This window comes from Mytilus galloprovincialis, chromosome 1 (genome assembly GCF_965363235.1).
Source record: "Mytilus galloprovincialis chromosome 1, xbMytGall1.hap1.1, whole genome shotgun sequence".
In the NCBI taxonomy this organism is placed as follows: domain Eukaryota; kingdom Metazoa; phylum Mollusca; class Bivalvia; order Mytilida; family Mytilidae; genus Mytilus; species Mytilus galloprovincialis.
The window spans coordinates 11,063,588-11,076,189 of NC_134838.1; the positions used below are offsets into that span (position 1 = coordinate 11,063,588).

Consider the following 12,602-nt stretch of genomic DNA (forward strand, 5'->3'; position numbering starts at 1 on the left):
TAGACACGTCAACTTTTATTTCTATAGAAGTCGCTCTTCACTATACTACTACCTGTCGATACATTTATTTTTGGCATTGTCTGTTAATGGTTATAAGAAGTTTTCCGAAACTTACAGGTAAACTTATCAGTGGGTCATCTCAAAATACATAATGTCTCGAAAAATGTGTCTACATGCTTAATAAATGAAAACAATGAGAGATAATTTTGATGAAAATCTGCTATTTTTCACCATTTTTATAAGCAAGCACTGTTTTTATTCGTCTGATTCAGACGAGGAGCTAACTCCCAATGCTTTTTTTTGTCATAAATTTTTTCAGGGAAGCTGAATTTTTGTTACAGGCTTCATCAAAGTTGCTTTTTAAGGCTGTGCTTTCTTTTTCTTAGACGCACTAGGTCCGGACTGCTGCTTGTCAGGTAGTTGCACTCCCTCAAGATCCTCTTTCACTGCATATATAAAATTTCAATCCTGGTATCTATGATGAGTTTATTTTTTTTCCCTAAGCATGAAAACTTTTTTTCAAAAAGATAGTAATGATGAGTAATGAAAGTAAAACAAGCCACTTAATACCACTCACAAATAAAACTAAAACTACCAAGGATAGTTGCTTGCCTGACTCACTATATTTACCTGTTTTTTATACATGAAATTAAACAGAAAAAAAAGACACAAATGATTATTTTATTGTTCCAGTTCCATTAGAACTATTTACAGTTTATTTTCGATTAATGAGTTTGACCGTTCCTCTGGTATCTTTCGTCGCTCTTTTAAGTCAGTTAGTAATGGACAAAATCAGTTCTCTTCCGTTTATCTAAACTACCAAAAACCCGACTTACTGAAGATCATGAAGTACATTTACAAAGGTGTAAGATACCAAAGTGCACATTTAAAGCGCATAAGCGTATGTATAACTGAAGATGACATGACTTATACAAAAGATGAAAAAAAAGACAAAACCAAACAGAGCGACACAAACTCCTACAAAATCAGGACTGATATTGGTTGATTTGTATTACTAGATTCATTTCACTTGACAGGGCGGGGTTTAAGAAGTTCGTTCATTTAAGACCAGTCCATCTATAGACAGGAGTTTTGGGATAAACTCATCAATGAAGTGGCCAGATATTCGTCACATATCAAACACTCAGTTCTTTCGTATACGCGTTTGATGACACTGATAGATGATTAGATTTTAATGATAATTATAACGGCGATCATCCTTTAGAATGTCTTAAATTGTCCGCAGAGATTTGAAATAAAATTGATATAAATGTCAATTTGGCTAAGTTAATATTTTTTGGAAACACTACAGAAAGCATCTGTGTTCATATAATTATTTGAACCAACCCTATAGATAAAATGGTTATTTGTGTAGTAACATGTGAGTATGAACACCCTTCATAGAAGGACATGTGTACCGATGACTAGTCAGATGAATCATCTTGACATTTAATATGCTATTTTGTGTGTGTTCATATTCGATACCATTTATTTGTAATATTTTCTTATTGACTGTACAGATAAAACAGAGTTTTCAACAAGTGAATGGGAAGGAATGTATTCATGTGACAATAAACAACACAGCTTTCCGATCTTCTTGAATGCCACAAAACCTAAACATACACTGAGTATTGGTGCAACTGTTTCCCTTAGGAACATAACAGTCCAAGTATCTGGGACATATTCAAATTTGAGTAAGGCATTAGCTTTGCAAGTGGAGACATCATTTTTATATGAAGGTTACAATTTAACAAAGATTTCCTTAGAAACCAGGGAAATAAGTTCATCTGGTATGATTGGACAGTTATCTTTATACAAAGCAGATGGTGGAAAACTAACCTGTATTGTTGATCCTCTGAGTTTGAAAAAAGGTATGATAATTGTTGCCAATTGTTCTTTTTCTATCTTTCATCATTTTTTAAAGTGTTTTCAATGAAAACTACATTAACCTTGTATCATAATGACTGCATCCCTGTGACCATTATCAGCATAAACAACCATTTTAACATTTACTTGAGTGCTACAAAACCAAAACAAAGGTCTGGCTGTTGATGTAACTATTTCCTTTTAGAAGAACTGACAAACTAATAAAAACTAACAACATGATGCATCAGTGCATAAAAGCAGTTTAAGAAACACCAACCCTAACTGTGTATCACCGTAAAAATTTCAAGTTGTCTTCAATTTTTCTTTCTAGTAATTTAGATAAATACAACAATACTTGTTATGTGATTTTAAAAAGGAAGTCCAAATGCTCTAATCTATCGTAGTAATAATATGACATATGATGAAAACATGGTCGTTAGTTCATGATTGTTTTTGTATCCCCCTTAAAGCTACAAGCTTGCCTAAATACTAATTGTTATTTCTAAATATGAAGATCAGAAACCATAATATCTTGATTTTAAACATTTGGAAAAGTATATCTTACATCCACACGATAGATATATTTAAGTCCGAAACTTGTATTTTCAACGATCCGAGTAGGAAAAAGCCACATACGACTCTATAAACTTGGCTGACATTATAAACACATATTTAGAAAATGAAGCTCCGAAGTGTTTATTCAGACTAACCGACAATAAACTCTTCATAGATACCAGGATTAAATTTGTATTTACGCCGGACGAGAGTTTCGTCTAAAAAAGACTGATCAGTGACGCTCGAATCTAGAAAAGTTAAAAAGGCCAAATAAAGTACGAAGTTTAAGAGCATTGAGGACCAAAATTCCTAAAAGATTTGCCTATAATGATTCTTGGTCGAAGTGAGTTGTGGGTAAGCGTGAATTACAAATATTGATGAAAAAGCTGACACATAGTTGCATTTCGAACATCAATCAACAGACTGGACCCTTAGAGGATATGCTTTCAACTTGTCAATGAAGCCTTTGCTTTACAAAACTAATGTATTCAAAAACATAGGTCTAACAAGCTTAAGATCAAAGGAACACATAAAGACACGTTTATAACCAACGACTCTCGAACAATTTTAGATATGTCTCCCTCCATTAAATCTTTGTTTCCTTGCACGGCACTTATATCAAAATTTATGATGATAGAACTTTTCTCTGATAATGGTTGTCAGCTCCTTCTTTTCTGTGGAATGCACAGGTCTCCATTAGTTCTTTATTTGTGCGCTCGCAGTGTTTTATCAGATTACTATGGCCGTCATACTTTCAATATATTTTACTGCAGGAACTAATGGGCAAAACTTGAACAAAACGTATATATATATATATATATATATATATAAAATCGAAACTTAAGATACCCGCAGATTTTAATCAAATTGTTTAGTTTTTTTAACTATTGTAATATTGTACTTAAAGCGAGGAAATCACTATGTGATCCTTGTAAACTCATCGAACCTTTAAACAAACTTATAAGTAAGGGTTATCGTACCAATATTGTAATAAGATCTCTGAATATAGTTCACATTGGCACTAATATTGATATTGTCATTAGCAAATTAAAACATAACTAAATTTCATTATCTTTTGAGGCGAGATGTATAGAGACATAGACACGTCAACTTTTATTTCTATAGAAGTCGCTCTTCACTATACTACTACCTGTCGATACATTTATTTTTGGCATTGCACAAGTCATGTCTTCTTTGACTATTAATGACGTTAAAATACTAAATCCCTGTGATGTGTTTTAGTCGATTTTAGTCTCTGATGCATGATTTTTTTTATTATTTATTGGTTTTGGCTTTTAACTAGCTGTCAGTAACTGCGAGTACTCTCAAATCGTATTTTCTTGTTAATTCGACCTGTTGATACTGTTTATAATGCTTTTTTGTTATTTTTTATTTATATGGATCTTGTCTGTACACCAACTTTCATTATTTGTAATATCTTCAAATTTTCACTTACTTTAGTATTCTTACAACATTTGTATAAACTTCAAGATTATAAAAAAACAGGTTTTTTTCTAAAGTGAACATTGATTGGTTAAATATTTCTCAGTCATGTCCTGTGTTTGAATTTGTTTGTTAGCTTTTTGGTCATGAATGTTTGTCTCTAATATTTAATTAACTGTGCATTTGTATTCAGATATCGCAGATCAAATTTATTCGTTCATTGTTTAATCATACGTTTTTTGATTGAGTTAAGTCTGCCAATTGATATTTTATCGTATGTTTTTCTTTGTTGTGATGTTATGCTATTGTTTCAGAAAAAAGGAGAAGGTTTGGATCCATTAAAACGTTTAATCCCGCTGCAAATGTTTGCACCTGTCCTAAGTCAGGAATCTGATGTACAGTAGTTGTCGTTTGTTTATGTAATATATACGTGTTTCTCGTTTCTCGTTTTGTTTATATAGATTAGACCGTTGGTTTCCCCATTTGAATGGTTTTACACTAGTAATTTTGGGGCCCTTTATAGCTTGTTGTTCGGTGTGAGCCAAGGCTCCGTGTTGAAGGCCGTACTTTAACCTATAATGGTTTACTTTTTAAATTGTTATTTGTATGGAGAGTTGTCTCATTGGCACTCACACCACATCTTCCTATATCTATGGATTACAAATCTAGCAAGTCTAAAATTGATCCACGTATGTCCCTTACAATTTCAAGGTTATAATTATACTATCTAGTCTTGTCTTGTGTATAATTCGGAGTTTAATATGACGTCCATTATCACTGAACAAGTATATATATGTTTAAAGGGGTCAGCTGAAGGACACCTACGGGTGCGGGAGTTTCTTGCTACATTGAAGACACATTGGTGACCTTCGGCTGTTGTCTGCTCTATGGTCGGGTTGTTGTCACTTTGACACATTCCCCATTTCCTTTCTCAATGTTATTTACTATATATCAAATATATAACCGAATGAAACTGATTAGAGTACGCATTTATTGTCGAGTAATCAGCATTATTAGAGTTTGAGCAAGACAAGGGTATTGTTACTTTATTACATGAAATGTGTTTTAATTAACAAAGATAAAAAAAAAAGCAATAGCACTAGCACTAGCACTAGCAAGCTATAAGATAAATGAAATGTGCATGCCTATTCTAATATAATAAGTTTTTATTATTACAGCATATTTTGATGGATGTGATTTTAAAGGAACTTGTGTGAGATATGGAAAGAGTAAACGGAACTATTACTGCTGTTGTAATGATGGTAATATATTATAACTCATAAATTTACTGTTTGCAAAAGTATGAATTATTCCTCTGCTGGTGGACTGTTAGTAACCCGAGGGTATCACCAGCCCAGTAGCCAGTACTTTGGTACTGGCATGAAAATCGGAATTTTCTGTGTTATTAAAATTTTTTGTTTACAAAATGTTAGAAATTATTATAAATTAACTTGAAGGAATGCTTCTCCCTCATGCAAATCTCTGATTCCTTTCACGGATTTGGCTATGAAAATGAAATATTAAGTTGCAGGCAAACTCTTGCGAATACTTACTTTTACAATTCAAAGTTTTTTTTTTCAATATTGTAATTTTCAAGTAATAATAAACTGACAATTTCATGCCAAAAAAGGAAAAAATGATAATAAGAGAAACAACAGTATACGAAACAAAACAAAGAAAACTGACACGAATCCCTCCATAACCGGGTGGCCCGGGTTAGTGCACAGATCCGAAGGGTAAAGATGCGATGGATATGTTTCAAATTTTCGTAACCATAATTCCTTCCTGTTTCACTAAAGCGTGACATAATGTAATAAGAATTACCCCCCAATCTGTTCTTATATGAGCAACACGATGTATGCTAGAGAAGCTTCTGATTATCATTCGAGAGTGTATTATTAGCAAGCAAAATCAATGGAATTGTGCAAATAATACAAGCATGAAAATTAGCACGAAGCATCATAATTATAAACTTTTTAAGAAAAAACTGCTGGCCATAAAACAAATCATCTTTCAAGATGGCCACCACCTTTACTAAAATGGCTGTTTTTACAGATTGAAATACCTATTTTTCTAGAAAATGTTTTCTTTGACCTTTTTTGAGTAAAAAATAATATCAGGTTTGGTGAATACCTTCTTTACATGTGACGTATATACAAGAAAAATGAATATTTGACATGTTCTGGGTTTGCGCATGCGTGAAAATGTCACAAAATTCACACACAAACATTTGAACTATTTATACATGTTTAGCGCTTTTGAATTTTTAATGATGTTTTGAATTTGTTTAATGTCATTTTTTTTAAGATTATGATACACATGCGTTTAACAATTTCGCGCATGCGCAAACTATTTATAAATAAGAACGAATTACACGCATTACAAGGGCAAAATGATGGAAATCGTAGTTTATGTAACAGATGAGGATTTGAATTTCTTAAACATATCTTGGTCGTCATTCATTCTTCTAAGTATTCCATGGATAAGGTAAAAAAAAAAGGTGGTTAACTTTCTAAATACTTAGTATCGGGCAAACATCAATTATAGCTGCAGATAAACCCTTTGGTATTGGTGAAGCATTGTTAGTTGAAATGGCCAGATTTGTAAGAAGAACATAATTGTATCGTCATGTTTGGTGGATTGTACATTAAAATGGCTTGTTTTAAAATTCTGAGTGATATATTGCGTGATAGTGGATGGACATGTGTGCTCACTGAAGCCGATATAGAAACACCTGGAATGGCAGATACCTTTCATGTATGTTCAAATGTAATTATGAATAGACACGGCCATCAGATAAATGCATGTGGTTTGCTTGAATTGATAATGCCAGCCGTTATGAAAGCGTAAACACAGAAAATATGGTTCATGACTATGTGACGTTCAAGTATGTGATCAACGGGTGTAAGGAAAGAGAGTCATATCGACCACAGTTTAATTTCTGGCGTTCAATAATGAATTAAGAACATAATGTGCCTTCGGTAGTACCCTAACTTCACGAGTCAGATATCGTACCTTTCAAACAGTCCATATCAAGCATGATACCACTCTTGGTTTTGATCGTGTAAATTATGCTCGATGATTACCGAGCCATCTCCAAGATATGTCTTCCCTTCACGAACATCACCCACATATGGTAATGAAATTGCTAATGGTAATTGTTATTGTATGTAAGACCAGCAACCTGATTTTTACAATTTATCAGGCACAAACACAAAACAATGAGTCGTGAACGGCGATTATGGTACCATACGTTTAATCGAAGATACCGTCGAGACGATTGATGGTAGTTGGACCAGAAGTTATAATTAGTAGACTGGTAGATGAATTTGAAAGATTTAGTGGGTTGATTCATTCTGCAACAGATGAACGACATCATGAAGACTTCACGAAAACACAAAAGGATTTCTTCAAAAAACAATAAAGGCTTTCTAAAGTGATGAAAAAGTTTGGAAATCCATTTCTAGAATAGTCGTCAGATTTGTACAAAAGGAAGTTGTAGGTTCAGAAGTAGGTAAGATATGTATATAAACTCCAAGATAGTGAGTCCAAACAGCACGATCTTTTGAAGCAAATGTGAAACGAAGGAAAATCTGCTTTTTTAACCAGATGAAAAAGAACGTTTCCATATAAAGTACTGGTGCTAGATTGAAAGTTGTTGGTTCTGGTAGAAGGCCAAGGGTTTGGAGAAGTTTTCTCTGTGAAGATGACAACAAAACAGAATTGGTAAAGTGTCTTGCTGACAGAATCGCTTCTTAATAGACTAATGAAACTGCTTATGCTACTCAAGGTGAAAACATTCTTTGCAATTTCAATAGGGATACTTCCTAGCTTTCCCCTTGTAACCATGAAAAGGATGATACACAAATGATTGTCCATGATAAACATGCTGCTATTAATGGTTGTTAAAAGTAATTTTAAGTAGTACTGACATAGATGTAGTAGTATTAGGAATTGCCGTACTCGCAATATTAGGTGTGGACAAATTATGGATAGGTTTTTGAAGGAAGACTGTCGATGGCTTCCAGAACTTGTCATATCAAATGCATTTGGTCCTCGTGTAAACGTAGCAGCTTTTCCTTTCTTCCATGCACTTAGTTGGTGTGACACTGTGTCGGCATTTTATCGGAAAGTGAAGAGGTCAGCTTGGCAGACATTGGAAGTATTCTTAGATGTAAGGGACGTTTTTTTCGCTAAGGTGTAGGAAGACACAGACATGGACTTCATAGAAGTATTTGTTTGCATCATGTAAAGAAACCGTTTGATGTTAACGAGGCACGATTAAAATCGTTTGCAAGGAAACAGCGGCCTTATGATGCTTTTCAGCCTACTACAAAATCATTAGCATTACCTGTGGTAGGCGGATAGCATCATAATGTCGCTGATGAACTCATGAACACAGGAGTTGGGTTAAAAAGAAATGACAATTGGAAACCAAAATGGACTTCTTTGGTGGCCGCTGATCCTTGTGTCATGATGTTTTTGAAATGCGGATGCAAGAAATTCAGCTGTGTTGGTTACTTTAAATGCTACCGTTCTGGCCTTTCGTGTACAGGTTTGTGTATTGGTAACTGTCAGATAATTATAAGATAAGCAACCTGTCTTTTTAACAAACTATATTTGCATTTGAACTTAACAAATTCAGTGATATCACTAGTTAAGTTGATAGAAATGAAAAAAATTGACATTTTCGACGTTTTGCCGCCGTTTTGGGACCGGAAGTCACTTTTTTCTTTATGCAAGTATTGTTTTTCGTACATAAGGAACTGTAATTTAAATTTTATCAAAACTTACATCGGATTATACCTATTACACATATTTCAAAAGATTTACGAAATGTAACTAATTGGAAATGTCGCCATTTGCAGCATGACCGGTGGCCATCTTGAAAAAAAAAATTTCTGGCCAGCAGCTGATTTTTTTTAATTATCATTTAGTCCACCCATATACCAAATTTGATGCTTGTATCACGATTTGCACAATTATGTCCATAATTTCTCCCACATCTTAGATCAGCAATTTTTTTTTTATGATGTGTGACTGTAGGTGGATTATATTTGGTAATCATATGAAACAGAATTCAAACAAAATAAACTCATCATAGATACCAGGACTTAATTTTATATATACGCCATACGCGCGTTTCGTCCACAAAAGACCCATCAGTGACGCTCGAATCCAAAAGAGTTTTAAAAAAGTCAAATGAAGTACAAAGTTGAAGAGCTTTGAGATCCAAAATCTTTTGAGAAAAAAGTGTTGCCAAGTACAGTTAAGGTAATCTATGCCTGAGGTAGAAAAGCCTTAGTATTTCAAAAAATTCAAAATTTTGTAAACAGTTAATTTATAAATATAACAATATCAATGATAGTTCATGTCAGCACCAAAAAAAAGTGCAATGAGAAAAAACGTCAAATTCTTTTTAGAATTACACTATCTGACATATTGATGATGCCCTGACACTTCCAGTGAGTTCTTGTATCTCATTAATCCCAGTGAACCTAAGCTGTAACATAATATGGAAACTAGATGGTCTGCCTCGTAAACTGTTCTTTTCCGCGATCTGGACACAGATGAACAAATTCAAACTAGAATCATCTGTGACAAACGTAATTATTTCAACTTTCCAATTGTCAACATTCCATTCCAATTCACACACCATCAGCCCAAGTTTATGCCTTTACATATTTCAATAATACGTTATGTGTTGGCATTGTCATACTATGCCGATTATTTTACCAGAGGTGTGCACCTGATGTGCTATTTACACAAAAGCTACCGAGCAACCTTATAGGAAGGAACGAATTAAAACGATCCATATTATTTTACGGTTGTAATCATGAATTGGTTATTTAATGCAACAGTTTTCTCAGTCTTAGATCTTCAAATACCAGAATAACCGTTCAGTTTGTAATTTTGATAATTATCTCCATTTTCTAATTAAACATTTTGTCTGAATGTTGATTCTATTGCGAGGTATCCACGCATAACAGGAGACTCTAGCCATTTCGATGCACCTGGTCTATTTCTGAAATTAATTGTTACATACTTTTGTTTGTTTAACCCTGTATGATGGCATTGCCCATGTCAAATTTTAAAATTGTTTGTATAAACATTGAACGCCAAAAATATTTGACGTATAAAATTTTCTGACGTCAGGCACGCGAATCAATGAATGTGTTTGTAGATTGATGTTTTTGTGTTCTGTTTAAATTGTTCCTTTTAAAATTGTTACACGATGGTGACTGCTGTACCCATATTTTGACTATTTTATTTATTATGTCTGTTTAGTTCACGCATCATTGTAAATATAACGGAATTTAATGAGACTGTCAACAAAGTGAGAGGTTTAGCGCTATAAAACCAGGTTTAATCAACCATTTTCTACATTTGAAAATGTAACACTCAGAAACGTGTCCTTCCACCAAACGTGCCTGATTTGCCCAAACGTGTTCACATCGACATAGATTAACTGCAAAACATGTGTCTCATTGGCAATCATACCACATCTTCTTTTTTATACTAGTTGTAAAAGTAAGCAAAAACTTTTTATTTGTATAAAACGCCCAAACGTGTCCATTTTTAATACCCATCCAAACGTGTCCATCTCAAGCTTGTTTTCTTTTACTGATTTGACTACCTTTCGTTTCCATACTATAAATACGTAGGAAATTTTTTAATTTTTATTTTATTGTTACTGTATACTCATTTTGCGATCTTTTGCTATTTCATTAAAAGATAAAAAAAATAAAAAATAAAAAAATACCCGCTATGGGCGCTTTTATCTGCGCATTAAAACCTTTGAAGCATTCCACTTTTGATAATGTGCCATCAGTTGTATTTAGTAGGCAACATTTTGTTTTTAAATTTTCGTAACTTTTATTTAAAACGGCTTCTATTACATAACAGATATTGACGTAGCTGCCTGCTTCTTACTGAAGTTATAAATTTTTAAACAAATCCGATTTGGTCTTTACTCGCATTATTTTTTTTAGACTAAAATCTCAACTAGTGTTAATCACAAATAACAGTAAAAATTAAGGCCAAATCTTAAATTCCCAGTATGCTAATAGAACCTAACTACAGAATATATTGTTAACATAATACCGTTCGAATAAGGAATGTTATATTTGGTACTGGACGTTATGTCTCATGTTCATGTGTCTTTGGTAATGTTCGTTACCTAAAATTAACTAAAAATACCAGAATTGTAAAATAAAAACATGATTCACATAGCAAACGATTAATTCAACTGTACTCACGTTATTTGTATGTTCGCTCTTAATGAGCAAGTAATACTTGCAACACAAAAAGTAATTTCAGTCAAAAGTTAACTTATATGTTACAGATTAAAATTTCAGTTATGATAATCATTAACAACCAGCATTGATCAAACTAATGTTAATAAATGACCACTCCATCAACTTTTTTATAGAACTGATGTAAACCTTATCAATGTCCTTTTTGACATACATGTATTAGCGCTAAAAGACGTGAGACCTTCTGCCGTTTAAAAGTGGATACGTTTGGGCAAATAACAATTATCGGACACGTTTGGGCAACATTGTATAATATGGACACGTTTGGGGGGATCGGACTTTTTTTAGGAGGATGGACACGTTTGGAAGTGTTACATATATAATTTTCAATTTTTGTAATTTGATGAAAATATTTTAAAAGGAGTGAGAATTTTCAAATTTCACTATCTTTAGATTAAACTTAAAGTTTTGAAACTAAGAAAATTTGATGTCTCCACAAGAAAAAAATTACAAAGAAATCAACAACTAAAGGTCACCGGTCCATACGGCTTTCAACAATGACCAAAGCCCTGGACCATTGGCCATAAAACTTTCGAGTCAGTTTTTTGTACTCATACTCCAAAACCAACCAATCAAAATGCTGGATTTCATGTTTCGAGCATGATTTTTGTGCTCCGAGCACTGGGCAAAGTTTTATGACTTCAAGGCCTGACCTCATAGTCAGAAAAGTTTGTTTATGGTTACAGTTCTGATCGTGACTTCCATATGTTTTCGCATACCCGTTCAGCAATGGTTAATTATTACATTTTAGGAACAATTGGTACAAGTTGTACCAAATCAACCATGCATCCGAGTATAACTACAAAAATGAATACCAAGAAAATCATCACAACTACAGATTTACCACAAAAATCAACTAGACCATATGTCAATGTAACACATAAGCAAACATCAATTGCCCAAAATACAAGAACTACAAGAAAAAGTCATTATACAGGAACTTCAGGTACGTATATCTACGATTAAAGTCGTCCTGATCTGGAAATTAAATGTATATATATATATATATTGTACTTGCAACACAAAAATAGTTGATATTGTTCGAGTTTGTTTTTGTTATCTTACTTCAAGACATTTATCCATGTTTTGTATTTATATTATAAAAACTAATATCCATAATTTTTTAAAGTAATACATGTGTCATGATGTGTATTCATTATTTTCCCAATCTACAAGTTTTAAACATTGCACTAATTTTGAAATTGATTATTTTACAATCACTAAGAAATCTGCAACAGTAATATATCAACTCTCGAAGTCAGAACGAATTTGACAAATTCTTTGCCCATTATATATTGCGACATACACAACTGAGTATTTGTTCTGCAATCTTGTCCTTTAATGTTATTCTTAAATGAATAGATATGACATATGCTCAACATGATTAGATATAGCATATGCTATACATGATTAGATATAGCT

General features: G+C 33.1%; 1 long non-coding RNA gene across 1 annotated transcript; it reads left to right on the plus strand.

Annotated features, from left to right (window-relative positions):
* Window positions 1–1,553: 1,553 nt before the first annotated feature.
* LOC143069490 (uncharacterized) lies at window positions 1,554–12,173 on the plus strand. The gene is made up of 3 exons (XR_012976427.1): window positions 1,554–1,871; window positions 5,043–5,126; window positions 11,932–12,173. It is a non-coding gene; the product is annotated as an uncharacterized LOC143069490 (long non-coding RNA).
* The last annotated feature ends 429 nt before the right edge of the window (window positions 12,174–12,602 follow it).